This window comes from Ambystoma mexicanum, chromosome 7p (genome assembly GCF_040938575.1).
Source record: "Ambystoma mexicanum isolate Mex_15411 chromosome 7p, UKY_AmexF1_1, whole genome shotgun sequence".
NCBI lineage: Eukaryota > Metazoa > Chordata > Amphibia > Caudata > Ambystomatidae > Ambystoma > Ambystoma mexicanum.
The window spans coordinates 737,126,752-737,142,327 of NC_090939.1; the positions used below are offsets into that span (position 1 = coordinate 737,126,752).

Below are 15,576 nucleotides of genomic sequence, written 5' to 3' on the forward strand. Positions count from 1 at the left end.
AGTGATGTAGGACTTAGGTACCAAGAGAACTTAATAATAGTTAGAGAGCCTCGGGAAAGAAGGAACCCAACGCTTGAAGCAAGAGCATCAGAATTTGCAGGTAAACCCTGGAAGTAGGTGGGAAGACCACCTTTACTTACCAGGCACGTTTCAAATCATGCTACCTGAGTATTACAATAAGGAAATGGAAACGGAGGGGAAATGTAAACATATGCGAAAACGATAACAGGCGGTACACTAACGGGAATGCAACGGTTTTGAATAAGTAATATCCAGCTTTTGATCACTTTCTAGGCACCTTACAAATGAACCGTGAACATTATTATGGCAGAATTTAAGACAGCAACGCGATCACGGGGGGCACTTTAATAAGCAAGACCTTGCCGTGATGTGTCAATACAGTATGCTTGGTGCAAACGGCTTAATTTTAAAAGGGGTACACGCCATTGAGGACAAGATTTTGGAATTCAATCTAGACAGGAATAAATTCAACCAGGAAAGACATATGTTAATATATATGCATCCGTGCTTTCGTGTGCAGGTGGGATTGAACCCAGGAACCTTAAGCTACTCCATAACATGAAAAATATACTTACCAGTGGGGAACAGCAACATCACAAAAAATGGTAAGAGGTGACACACTAAGCAATGTGGTAAACAAAAAGGTGGTATTCATGACAATTAATGAAGATGATATTGTCTAAGCAGTATGGAGATCACAATTAAATATAAGTATTAAGTGAATTCCAATCCCCATCCCTCCATCTTAGCTCTGCAATACCAGTATACGTTTACAGTCTGGTTCACAAAATATGCACAAGGTGTAATGTGTTGTTGTAACAATGTTTTGGGTAATACTCAGTATTTGGGTACAGCACTAGGAAAGTCACATGTATTACTGTGTGTTAAATAACCGAGAAGGTTTTTGGAGACATGAATTTTATTTGAGTTTTTGCAATTTCTCTTTTTTTCTTGTATATGAATGAAATTAGCCAGGATTTGAAAAAGGCGCAGGTTATACGCCAAAACACGTGTCATCCAAGAGGGGCTGAAAACAAAAACTAAAGAATTAAAAGTTTCTACTTCAAATACAATGGCTTTTTTGAATTTGTCATTCCATCCATCTTGGCGCAAACAAGTGTAGGCACAGGCATACTTTTTCTCACAGATTTCAGATGGAGTAGAGGAACTCAGTGTCTCCGTGGTGGCCAATACTCATGCGACAAATAACTAACTAAATATAAAAAAGTAAAAATACGCAAAGAAGGAACGGTAATCATAAGGAGCAAATACAAATAGGTCACATAGGTACAAGTACAAGATATCTCTACAAAAAAGTTCCTCAAGGTCATAGAGTCCTTTTAAAATTGGTTGAATATATGTACTGTAGTCTGAAACCCATGCCCTACAATAATTACATAGGCCTAGAAACTGCTGCAAGTTTTCATGATTGCTTCTGCTCTCTCGGTATCAAATTTCTCACCCTCTTGAGAGATGAGCTGTCCTATGTACAGGACGTCTTCCTGACAATATTGTAGTTTTTCTTTGTCTACCTTGTATCCTTTTTCTGCTAATATTGTCATAAGTCAAACTGAGTCTTCCGTGCACCTTTCCTCAGTCTCACTGCACTCTAAAATGTCATCCATTTACTGAATTATTGTGCTGTCAAGTTGTACATTGCCCAAGTCCATCTGAAGGACCCTATTGAAATTTGATGGGGACTCGCAGTACCCCTGAGGCAGTCTTGTGTATTTTCGTCACTGTTATGTGATGTTACTTGGCATTTATATAGCACTCTATATATCATTGGTATGGCCTAATGCACTGGCAGGTTGAACGCACTCAGGAACCGTAGTTCTGGTCAGTAGAGAGAGAGTCTTAGGGTGCGTGGGTGCACCAGATATATGTGCAGCTGATGTAATTGCTGGGTGGTACCTGCATCCTAGTGTTCGGTGTGGTGCTAGAGATATCAGTTGTATGTGTGCAGTCTGGTGGGTGGACACCTAGACTGGGCTCTAGCTGTGTTAGGCCTGAAGGATGCATATGTGAGCAACTAGGCTGGAATCTGCTCGGCTAGCTGTATTTTATTAGGGTGATGAGGTGTTAATGGAGTCATATTCGTATGTGAACAGCTAGGTCGAATTATTAAGGGGTATAGCTGTGTTCTAGTTGAATGATGGTGAAAGTAGAGAGTAAGCGTAGTGATATGATGGTTATCTTTAAAACACCGGAGACCAGGCACGTGAACAGGATGGCGGGAACAGAGCAACACACGGACATATACAGACAGGGGCTGGGATTACAGTGACGGGGGGGATAAGGATATATAGCAACAACATGGGGAACATGAGGGTAGGGTACACAGTGATACATGTGTGGGGCATGTTAGCATTTACATTCGTATTTCTATCGGATGTGATTCACGCTAATGTTAACTATTCCAAGTGTGGGATATGCCAACATTTTCACTTCCATCCAGAGGCGACTCAGGCCAACGTAATTAATCCTGACAGGATCTGGTGCAGACCAATGTTCACAGTTCATTTAGTCTGTCCACCCCATCCACTCCATCAACACCGTCCACTCTGTCAACCCCGTCCACTCCATCGACACCCTCCATTTCATAGATTCCATCCATTCCATCTGCCCCATTCATTCCATCCACTCTGTCCGTCCCGTAGTGGGACCAACTAACCCCACCCAATCTGTCCGTCCTGTAGTGGGACTAACTAACCCTGAGACGAACGCCACTGGACCATCTTGCCCTACTGGCTGTACTTCTTTGCTGCTACAGGAACAGAGTGCCATGGGTCGAGAAATCCGTAGTTGAGTGCAACGACCGATCTGGCCAGAAGCTCCAGGAGTCTCCCAGGACCCTCCCAAAGCAGGACGACCTGAGCTCGATCCCCTCACCAGAGTGCCGGACTCAAGGAGTGAAGGAAGCCCAACCGGTATCCAAGATCTGCAGTGGTGCGGTTTACTGTGTGCTGAAACCGCAAAATGCTGTCGATGTCCGAATTGCTGCCGCAGGAGTCCCCAGATGTCCTCCCTCTTGTCCCCATGACTGAGGCCCAGGAACCCAGGATCTCCATCGCTGCAAACAGACAGGAGACAGTTGGACCACTCTTCTTCTAACCAAACATACTGTTCTGTCTTGGGGTACTTACCTCATTGTCTGTAGCTTGCTCTTCTCAGTTGAGACTTGCCATAGCTGCTTTGCTACAGTTGATTTCAGCTCTAACCTTCACAAGTGTAACAGCTTGTGACCCTACAGTGATTTTTTTTCAACAAAATCTCTAACTTTGTGTTTCTTATCTAAGAGGTGCCTCAGTTCGATGGACTTTGTTCCATTTGACTTTGGATGTCCTGGCTCTCTGCAGACTCTTCTATTCCATTTGACTTTGATTCTTCCTGTCCCTGATAGGTGATGCATTGGTTTTTAACTAATATTGCTGAGAAAGGTTTTTATCTAGACTTCATTGGAAGATTTAAAGTGTCAACATGCTCTGAGAACCTGTATAACAGTTTTCCTTCCTTTAACCTTTCCTTTCTGCAAACCTCTGAATCCACAAAGAGTACTAGTGATATATAAATGCAACTATCACTGGTGCGGCTAACTAGTGTCCAATCTCCATCACTCCTTTCCTAAGCAAACTCCTGGAAAAGTTGGCCATCTCCCAGCTTAATCTCCACTTTGAATCTGTTGGTTGTCTCCATGACCATCGGTCTGGCTTCAGAGCTACCAGAAGCACGGGAACTGCTCTCCTGAACATCCGTGAAGACATGCTCTCCATCCTTGATTCCAACACCCCCTGTGTCCTCATCTTACTTGATCTGCCCTCTGCCTTTGACACAATCAACCATGGCATCCTGCTCAGCTGCCTCCGTGATAACCTGGGTATCGCCAATTAGGCCCTGGCTTTGCTGAACTTCCTCTCTGATCGACCCTACTAGGTACAACTTGTGTCCTTCCTCTCCTCTATCTCTAACTGTGGGGTTGCCCAGGGATCTAACCTCTCTCCCTGGCTGTTCAACCAATACCTGGCACTTCTTGCCCACCGCATTGCCGCTCTCTGCCCCAACTTTCAGTGCTATGCGGACAACTCCTTATCAGGCTCCCTTCCACCACCTCTTCTTCTTCTCTCACCTCTCACTGTCTGTCTGTCCGCCATCCAGTAGTGGTGTGCCGCCAATGATCTCTGCCCTAATGCCAGTAAGACTGAGATTCTCCTCACCTGCTCCCACCTTTCTTGTTACTCTCTGGCCAGCCTCTCTTGGCCAGCTTCCTGCTCCCACTTGTGAGGCTAAAAACCTTTGGGTCATCTTCGACTCCACCTTTTCCTTCTCCCCTCATATCTCAAACATCTCTGAGAAGACACACTATGAGATGCACCTCCTCAGAGGCATTCTTCCTTTCTTCTCCTTGACCCCAGAAGCTCATTGTCTCCAGAGCTCTGGTTCTCTCCAGGCAGGACTACTGCAGCACCCTCTTTCTAAATCTGCCTGCCTCTGCTCGTCTCCCTCTGCAACTCATACAAAACAGGACTGCGACACTTGTCCTTGGCCTCAAGCCAAGGGATCGTATCTCTCCAGGACTGAAATCTCTGCACTGGCTCCCAGTGGTGGCGAGGATTAACTTCAAAACCCTCTGCATTATCCTCAAAGCCTTCTGGGGCCTCAATACCTTGAACTCTCTCTTCCTAAATATCTTCTTACTCACTGATTTCTATACGAAAAGGAAGTCAAATACTGTGAGTCTTCATGAAGGGGAATTGAAAAGAAGACATTATTTAAATCTATTATGGTAAAACTTTAACAAAATTGTTTAGGGGTGGAGATCCTGGACAAATGTCCACAATCCCCCAGCTTATTTCTTCACTGGGTACACAGCTGTGTTACATGTGGACTCTGATGGCACTAATATTCTCTGCTTTATTGACGTGGAAATTGCCTCAAATATGCCTTCATCTGCTTCTCTAGAACTAGGATACTGTTTTGCACATGGCAGAATTGCTCCTGGTTTAAGCTTGATCTTCATTGCTCCTGCTCCACTCAATAGTCCCACATCATATGGACTGTTCGTCCATGAGATTCTCTAATTCTTCCTGCAAGAATGACGTTTCTTTTTTACCAATACATTCTCTGTGGTATTTCTCTATTCTCAATTTTCATCCAATAAGTGAGACTTATGAAAAATACAAATTCATTGTCTGAATATTCATCCCATAACAAGTCTTTGTCTGTCAAATCTGTATCTTTCCTTGAGGGCTATCACCGTTCTCCATGCTCTTCCCTCATCTGTCCCTTGAACAACTATCCTTCTCGATTTACTGCTGCTGCCTCTAGCTCTATGGGAATAACCTGCCCTTCCTTATCATCCCTGGGTATTTCTTGTCTGAATAAAAAATCATCAGGTATTCTCAATATTTTCCCTGTCAATTCAGATAGCAATGTCAACGAAATATTTACGCCATACAAAAATATTTCTGGTTCTAAAAGGGACCCCTCGTAATGCTTTCCGGCCTGTAAAGGCTAATATAAATTCTCTCACATTCATATAATGTATCCGTGTAGTCGAACCCACTATGCCTTTGTCAGTAAAGGATATTGTCATGTTTAGTTTTGTCATCAAGTCACATCCTAATATGTGAACTGGTTTCTGCTGAGAGTATAGTAGTGGCATCGACACTTCATGTTCACTTATAGAAAGTGGTAATCTGTCAGTGAAAGGATCCAAACTAGGGGCCCCAGAGAATCCCTGTGCATTCATGGCAATTCCAGACATTGGGTATTTTCCCTCTCAAACACAGGAACGAGTTGCTCCCGTGTCCACAAGGAATGTGTCTTGAAAATGTATTGCCTCCGATTGTCACCCTGACCCTTGGTTCCTTTTGTGGATCTGGTGTCACAGATGGTACTGAACCCATCAAGTCGCTGTGTGGGCCTTCCTATTGTGGAAACAAATTCATGACTGTACCCATAAAAGGATTCCATCCCACTACTGTCACACTCCCTATTCTGGATGTGGATGCTCGTGGAGCTCCTGTGTTTGGTTTCCATTGTGGCACCATTGCTTGTTGCACCAGTGTACATTGTGCTTGCTGTGGTTGTCATTGTGGCACCTGCATTTGCTGTGGGATCTGCTGTACTTGCTGTATTTGTGGCACATTTGTCTGATACTGCGTGTGATCTTGGCCATAATATACCTGTGATTCTGTATCGTACTACAGAGTTTAGCCCATCCCCCCCTCTTGGAGCTTGCCAGTTCCGTTGCATGCCTCCTCCTGTACTTCTACATGTTCAGGCTATATGTCCTGTTCTCAGGCAATTCCAGCATTGCTGAGGCTGTCCACCATTAAATCCTCCTCCCCTTGAGGGTTTTGAAATCTTCCACACTCTCTATGTGCATTCCCTCTACCTCTTGCCCAAAAGTTGTACCCACTCTGATTCATAGGGTGTACTACATTGCTTTGCTGTACTGACTGCTTCATTGTAGTCACGCCTTCCCCACTTGTCTATACTGCTCCTTCTATGGTGAATTGTGACACAGGACCGTCCTCCTCCCCTATTTTCCTAGTCATAATCACAGCCATGACTGATGTGTCAGAATACTGTACTCTAAGCGCTCTCCATATGTCTGCTCTCCAATTATTAAATGGTGCTCCATCATGTGTTGTGTTCTGTGCAGTTACATTTGCATACCCTGCTCGTCTCCAAATGCCATCCGCGCTCTCCCCTAGAAGAGCTGCCAGTAGGCCTTTTACATCACCCACTGCTAACGTCATTTCCAATGTCATTCTCTCTAATCATAAATTCATGTTCCCACACTTGCAGTCAAACTAGGTCATTTACATTTCAGATTTCCCTTGTCCATTTGGGGCCATGGAATAAATTGCGGTCGTCCTCCCCCCTTTCTCTAATAACGGGAATTGTGTAAATCTTGGTCCAAAATCTCCCTATACTTCGCATCTTCCATGTGGGGCTAGTTTCGCCCAGTTGTTTTCTTCCTGTTAATGGCCTTAGCCTACTTACATAAGGCAGGGACATATCCCCTGCACTGCGCGACTGTGCTGGTGGTCATTCAGAATATGGTGTTGGTTCTAGTGTTTGTTCTTTTGGGTCTTCTAAATCTGACCATTTCAGATCTCTGCAGGTGCCTCCTTTGGAATGGCCTCCCTGCCCCTTTTAGACTTAAGCCAGACCACCTGAAGTTCCGGAAGCAGCTCAAGACACTCCTTTCTGCCTCTTCCCCATCTCTCTCTCTTGCTTCCCTGCTAAAATACCTGTCCACTGTGCTGACTGGTTGCTTGGTACCCCTCACAGTCTCACTGGCTCTTCCATGACCAGTCTTTTTTGCACTTCCTCCTGATCTACCATGCAATCAGGAGCAGTAACTGTAACCCCTACAGCCCCCCACACTCCTTGCACTTACCCAGATCCACGCTGCCCTGGTTGCACTTACTCAGAGCCATGAGGACCTGCTTGCATTTCCACCTCCCCTCTCCCTAGCACTTGCCCCTCTCTGCTCCCCTGTACTTTGCATTGTCGCACTTGCACAATCTGAATGACACAAGGCCTAGTAGGATCATTTGGCTTGTCTTCCCACTTTCCTCCCTCCCTTGTCTTGTTGTGCCTAGAAACACTTGTGTACAGGCACATTATAAATACAATACCATATCATATCTCTCTCTATGTTCGGGTCTATCAAAAAGCCGCATCTGCCTTCTCTTCATGCTTTCTCATTTTCCTCCCTTTGGTACAAGAATGGAGGCGGGAGCTTTAAAAGCTGCAATCCTGAAAGAAATTGAGTCAGCTATGGGAGAACACACGCAAACTGCTGGGTGCCAGCAGACCTCTCCAGTGTGGTGGTGTGGCTGGAGAAGTGCTTGAGACCCATGGAGAAGTGCAGAGCGTATGCAGCGGGAAGCGAAGGTGCAAGATGTTGGAGGCCGGTGGCAAGCCGTAAGGAGTAGACCAGGAGTGGTTGTGTGAGACCTGCATCACAGTGGAAGCACTGCTGGGTGTGTGTGAGCCACAGAAGACCACTGGGAGAAGATGCAAGGGACCGCACAGAGAGAAGAAAACCCGTGGTGGTGGAAGACCTTGCGAGGAGCCGTAAAACCGACCAGTGAGTGCAACCAGGAAGGCAGAGCAGCGGGCTGGCAGGCGGTCATAGAAATAAAACTATGGGCACTAATATAACTGGAAAACACGGATTGCCATGCATGTTAAAACGAAAGTAAGACATTTTGAATGCCGAACGCAATGAAATCAAGTTAAAGCAAAGATAAGGCATTTTCGAATACCGAATGAAACAAGGCAAGTTGGGAACACACTTTCATCTTGAGAGGCGTGAAAGAAAGCTCGTAAATCTTATTGAAAAGAAGTTTGTAAACTGCATTGAAATGATGAACCACATTAACTGAAAATAAGTGCTAGCAAAGCCAAGATAGCACAGAGTTGTATGTATGCTATGAGAAATCCAGCGTTGGCCAAAGCCAAGAAAGTGCAAATAACTATTTGGTACGAGGAAACCAGTATTGGCAAGAGCCAAGGGAATATAAGAAAGTGTAACAACCGCATGGTGGCCAGCCAAGCCACAATAAAGTGTCAGGAGAGTGTGACACATGTGACTAAAGCAGGCCTCACTGCTGAGGAGAAGCAGTGGACTGGTGTTAATGCAAATGTAATCAAGGAGGGGTACCGTTTGCGTGACCTTTAATGGGTGGAACATGTGGTCTGACAACTGCCCCTAGACCGGGTAGCCCTGAAAGAAAAAGCCACTGAAAACACCTATTAAGAAGCTTGTGTTGTACAAAGACCTTTTTGAGATTCTGAAGGCAGGTGGTGTTTTGAACTCAAAGCTGGGAGATTTGAACTCTTGGGGAAAGAGACCCCCTCTATTGTTTTGTTTGAAAGCTGGAAGATTTGAACTCTGTGTTTAACTACTTTGAACTTGGGGAAGGGTAGCTGATGCAAGCCAGAGAGCTAGAAGGAGCTCAGAACTTTACTTTGAATACTGATGCTGACATCCCTATACATTGTAACCAGTTAGTTGTGAGGGCAGGTATAGGGATTTTGGACACAGACCAATATTTTACCTTGGACTTCCTGACTCAGACTATCCTTTGTTTTCCTTTTTGAGTTAATAAAACTTTGTTGAAGAACTTGAACATGTTGTCTGTGTCTGACTTGTCATGCCTTCGCAGAACACATTCAAGTGATGCTTATGGGGAGTACTTTTTTTGGTATTGAGCATATTAAACAACACCCACGTAGATGAAGCTGAATACTTCATTTTGGACATAAAATGTGCTGTGTAGACAGACCTAGGGCTACTGCTTCTGGCTCAAATACCAGTAATTATTTTGTAATTTTTTGGGCAATATTATACTCTTCATTTGTCATTTATGGAGTCTGAGAATAACTAAAACTTGAAAAAAAGCATTGCCAGATGGATGATGATTAATTCCAGGTATTGACTGTCCCAATTTGTTCAGAGGATATACAGCGTTGGATTTTTTTCCACAATGGCTTTTATATGATTCTTAGAGTTAATAAGCGCCAAAAAAATTAGATAACAATATAAATATTAACTTATTTACTCCATTTTTAAATTACTATTTGATCCCACTGGTGATCAAAATGAACTAGTTACTTACCTGTGACTTCTAGTCTACATCATGAGTCTTTCATGGATTCACATGCTCATGAATATTCTCTGTCATTGGGCTGGTAATCCACAGTAATATTAAAGCAGTTTTGCTTTAAAGCTAAAACTGCTAGTCACTCCTATAGCCTATTGCTGTCACTTTGGGTCATACTGCCCCAGCCAATGGCATTCGTCCTCCTAAACTACACCCCTGGTGGCCATCTTCAGATTTGGTCATGCACATAAAGTGGCAGTAGTGAACATGAAGAACCAGAGAGGGTTTGCATGTGAATACACGCAAGACCAATGCTGTAGAGCAGGAGTTACATGTAAGTAACTTGTTCCTTCTCCAGCATATGGTTTTACATGGGCTCACTTGTTCATGAATACGATTACACAGCAGTACATATGCACAGCAACAGGAGGTTGCAACGCTCACTGAAGCAATACATTTACCCCTGAAACAGACTCAACTTATGCAAACATGTTGCGAAGCAGTGCTTGGCCAGCCCGGGACTGCTTCCAGGAATCCATGTCGAAACAGTAGAATCTTGTGACGATGTGGGTAGCCCTCCATGTACAAGCCCTGCAGATGTCAAGCAGGGAAACACCAGAGAGAAACTCTGTAGTCGCTGCAATGGCTCTGGTGGAATGGGCTCTCGGCCGGTCTGGTAGCGGTCTGTTGGCCAGACGATAGCAATGTGTAATACAGCCGGATAGCCACCTGGAAATGGAAGCCTTAGACAGGGCCATCCCATGTACCACAGGTCCAAAACTGATGAAAAGCTGAGAAGTCTTTCGAAAGTCCTTTTGTGCATGCAACATGAACATCAAGGCACGCACAACATCCAGAGAATGCAAAGATCTTTCAGCAGGTGAAGAAAGGTTTGCAGAGAAAACTGGGAGAGTCAAAGGCTTGTTTAGATGAAAGCCCGATGGGACCTTTGGCATGAAGGAATGATGAGTTAGCAGAAGCACATTAGCTGAATGCAATGACAAATATGGAGGCTTACAGGAGAGAGCCTGCATTTCCCGAACCCGCCTGGCCGAGGTGAATGCCACTAACAACACAGTCTTCCATGACAGAAATTTCAAGGAGGCCCAATGCATAGGTTCAAATGGAGGCCCCATCCATTTCAACAGTACCACATTTTACTCCCACGCAGGGGCAGGAGTTTCACCATAGGGAATGTTTTGAAGAGGCCAGTGAGGAGATCCTTATTGAGCCGGACAGGGAGAGCGTGCCTTGACATGGGCGTACCTGGATATGGCAGCCAGGTGTACCTTGATGCATGCATACGCAAAATCAGAGTTGGCAAGTGAGCGTAAGTAAGGAAGACACTGTGGTGCCGTTAAGTGCAGCAGAGAAATCTTCTGTGACTGACAGCACACTGTAAAGCACTTCCAGTTGTGTATGTAGCAAGTACGCGTATAGTGGGCCCTGGCTAGAATGTTTCTACATTCCAAAGGCAGGCAGTAGAGTCCACATTTTTGGGTTGCAGGAGCCAGGCCATGAGGCTCAGAGAGGCCAGGTTGTGTTGCAGGATTGACCCTCCTTCTCTGGAGAGAGAGTCTGGAATGGAGTCAGTTTGATGGCTGGAACCACTGACAGATGGAGAAGGTCTGAGTACCAGACCTGCCTGGGCCACACCAGTGCAATGAGGATCATCTTGCAGTGTCATCGTCTGAGTGTGCTGATCAACTGCAGAATCAGTGGAAATGCATACAGGAAGAGGCCCTTCCAAGGGAATCAGAAGGCTTCCTTCAGACTCTGCGGCTGAGGATATTGACTGGCAAACACAAACTTCTGACACTTGGTATTGGTGGCTGTCACAAAAAGGTTGATTTGAGGGAGACCCCACTTTCCGAAGAAACAAGACACTTGTGCTTGCAGGAGCTCCCGTTCATGGCAGGACCGCAGTTCGGCTGAGAGAATTCTCAATGGTGTTCTGAACAACCTCCCAGTTGAAATGGGAGAAACTTGAGCGATGCCCAGTGCCACAGATTCTGCACCTCCAGAGAGGGAGTGGGGGAGCACATCCCGCCTTGCTTCCTGATGTGAAACATGGTGGTGGCGTTGTCTGAAAAGTCTTGAGAGCCCAAAAAAATTGCCTGCAGTTCCAGGATGTTGATGTGCAACTCCTTCTCTTCCAGGAGCCAGAGGCCTCTAGCATAAGAATGTCCTGTGTGGGCTTCCCAACCCTCCAGAGATGTGTCAGTAGTGACTGTCGCCTGAAACGCGGCAATCTGAAAGGGAGCACCCCGCAAGAGATACGGGTGAACTGTCCACCATTGCAGGGCCTAACGGAATGCACGATTGAGGGCGATCTTGTTCCATGCGCCGGTAACTTGCTTCCACCTGGCATCCAGAAACTCCTGAAGGTGCCTGAAATGTGGTCTGAAAAAGGGAACTAGAAGGATGCAGGAGGACATCATACCCAGCAGGTACTTGATGGATCAGACTGTTGCAAAGGGGGCTGTTGATAGCCGGTGGACCTTTCTCAGGATGGGTTTCACTCTCTCATCCGAAGGGGTCGCTGGACACGAGATTGTGTTGAGGTGGGATACCAGGAATAGGGCATTCTGAGGTGGTGCTTCGCAGGACTTCTGATTATTTATTTATTGACAGTATTACATAGTTTACAAAAAGAAAACTTTGAATGCTACACATTTCCAAAACTAACAAAACTAAAAAGCCATCCTTTGCCCAAAACAGCCCTCAAACATACAAATTTTGATCAACATCAGGGCTTCATAGACCTATCTCAGCAAGCCGAAATGGCCAACACCTGACAAATCATTTTTCATAAGATTGTGGGGAAGACAATACATGCTTTGTGGGACCACTCATGTAGACATTCCAAAGTTCTTCACCACCAATGTTCTCCTATATGCCTGCAGAATGTAGCGCCAGTGTGCGAAGCATCCCAACAGACGTGCACTCGGTCAGAAGATGCTTCTCAGTTTCCAACGTCACTTCGCTGCACAAGCGGCATTGGCGATTGTTTCTAGGAATCTTACTCCAAGCGCCCACTATCTCCAACATCTCGGCCACATTGAATTTGATTCAAAGATAGTCCCAAATCAAGGAGTTCCCCAAAAAATGCTGAATATAGGGTGGGGGATCTCCACAAGACTTAATATACGCAATGAATTCAGCAGAAATACTTTACTCTGTGAGCAAAGAATTCTCTTCATTGTCATGTTATACTGGCTAAGAGACATGGCCAACAAGGTGGTCGGTCAAAAGGCCGAAAAAAAAATCCCGAATAACAAAAATCTCGAAAAAAAAGGCTGAAAAAAAAAATATCGAATTTATTATTTTTTTATATATATATGTATTTTTTGGGTCAGGTAAGTAAAAAAAAGGGTTAAATAAAAAAAAAATAGAAAAAAGGGGGGGTTGGGGGGAACCCCCCCATTTTGAAAAAAATATGTCAAAAAAAAATTCGATATTTTTTTTCGGCCTTTTTTTTCGTGTTTTTTTTTCGAGATTTCTAATTTCGGTTTTATGACCATAAACCGGCCAACAAGTTTCCTGAAGCTAAGCTAAGCCACCCGTATAGGAGCAGTTACATGCCTATGCAGGAAATCCCACCCCTTACCTACTATATGTTGGAAACATGAGATTGTACCATGTTTGACACCAGCAGTTGTGCCAATACTGCAGCGGATATTTGAAAGAAGGTATCCACTGAGAAAACCCTATCAATTGTATCCCCGAAGAGATGATAATCTGAGGGAGGAACTCCCTGAAGGAATAATAAAATGACGAAGAGAGAAGCTAGTGGCGTCACAAGAGACATGTGTGATGGCTCGAGAACACTGGCTGAAGAGAATGCATGGATCTTACAGAAACTGATGATGAAGATATGAATCAAGTAAACTTTCATATGCCAAGTGCTGCAGAAAATTAACCGTTCAATAACTGGACAGACGCTGAAACGCGAGTAGACTAAGCCATCACAGAAGCTGGCTATATGTAGTGATTGGACTGCAGGCACAGCTGGCATTGTATAGGAGCTGCACATCGGTGTCATGAATTTAGTATGCCCGGACCCATGGAGAGGAAAGGCAGAGAATGGTGTTGCAGCAAGAATAAGCGGAGATTGTGGAAGTGCTTAGGGAGGCTGTCTGGCCTGGTATCAAAACTGAAGCAGCCAAGGTCTGTTATCTATTCTTGAAAGCAGCGACTGTGCAAAAGGATGAATCATCCCTTGTTAAGGTGCAAAGAAAGAACACCAAGGGTACCACATTTTATTCATTTAAGACATTTAGATGCTATATCATGGTCTCCTGTCACGTGAGCCAAGGATGGAAATAGAGTTGTGCTTGGCGTCCTAGAACAACAATAATGAGAGCCTGCACTCCCATATATTCCCACAGACAAGGATACTTTGCAAGGCCAAGTTCAAAGACAATCTTCATGGCAGAAGGCATGGGTGATGATAGATGTTGGGCTAATTGGGTGGGGAGGTAAAGTCAAGTCCACCTCCTGGCACCTGGGTCTGAGCTTACATGTTGCTAAGTGAACCGAATGTTCCAGACATGGCACGAGCGTGCCAACCAATTGTAGAGAGCCCTATAACTAAGGGCCTTATAGTGTGAAGACCAATGATAAACTGTGTACTTAATAGTCTTAAAGATTACATGTTTTTAGAGGTAGGCATAAGTTGTCCACCTGACTGTAAGCAGCCAATCACAATCCTAGGCCCTATGCAATGTATACTTAGATGTTCTCCTTAAGCCTATCACAGCCTTTGATAGGTTTTCTATTTGCCATGTAGTATGACGTCACTTCTGACGTATTATTTGCATATCAGGATATTTTTATGAGAAAATCGTCGAGATCCTGATCAAATGTCCGTTGTAACCTCCCTGTTTTAGATAATTGTAAATAAAACAGTATCTTTGCCATCTTCCTGAGTTGGTTCGATTATTTGGACTCAGAATTACTCTGCAATCCCATCCATTGCATGCCTGTTCCTAAAGGGCCATATGCTCACATCGTTCAGCCGCATGCCCAATGTTCCTTATACAACTAGAGGACATGAAGCATGCACAGGTCTGCAGCACTCCAAACATTAACTTGTTCAGCGAAGCCTCCTGAGCATGAGCAAGCTTCCAGTATGTAACCAGTGCATAAAGATGATAGCGCACAAGAATAGGCCCAATATTGAGTTCCAAATAAATTGATTCTAGGGAAGAGCAAACGGGAAGGCGCAGAAGTCTCCTCAAAAGCAAGGATTTCAATTTAGTCAACTCAGGCGAGATCCCATTTGCCCAAATCTCAGCTCCATATAATACAAGGGGCAAGATTCTGGCCTGATATCTTTTGTACAGCGCTCCAATGGAATAGCCCCCTGCCCTGTGTGTGGGAAAATGCCCCTATTGTACACGCCAACTGGCAAACTTTGAACGTAATACTTTCAAGATGGATGGCACCCCGTTATTTGGAGTTAGTATTAATGCCCAAGTATTTATAATTGGAAGCCACCTTGTAACGGGTATTCTCTGTATGATATTAAATAAGTACACTGAGACGAAAAGTAGGTGTTATTTTGTTTCAGAAACAACTTTTATTCAATATAACTTTCTTTGATTATTTTTTTTCTCTTAGGAAAAGATACATTTTCATCTCTTCAGACGACCTGGACTTGAAGCAGTTTCAGGCAACGCACTTGGATCTTTCAGGTAAGTCTCTAACACGTTTTCTCACTTTCTCAAAGTCTTTTTGTTACAGTCTCTTATCTCAGATCTCCTCAAGTTTCAAATGACTCCTCTTGTTATTACGTTCTATTCAAGTCTTCGTCAATTTCGGTTATACAGTCTCTGTACCTGTAGATTACAGTTCTTACAGTTTATTCTCATTCACATTATCCTCTCTTTGGCTTTTCTTCAATCTTTATAATTACTTGGTCTCT

At 44.4% G+C, this 15,576-nt stretch overlaps 1 protein-coding gene across 5 annotated transcripts in view; it reads right to left on the reverse strand.

Moving 5' to 3' along the window:
* The window catches only part of SCML2 (Scm polycomb group protein like 2), a 1,699,115-nt gene that overhangs the window by 26,611 nt on the left and 1,656,928 nt on the right, over positions 1-15,576 (reverse strand). The gene's annotated exons all lie outside the window — the stretch shown is intronic.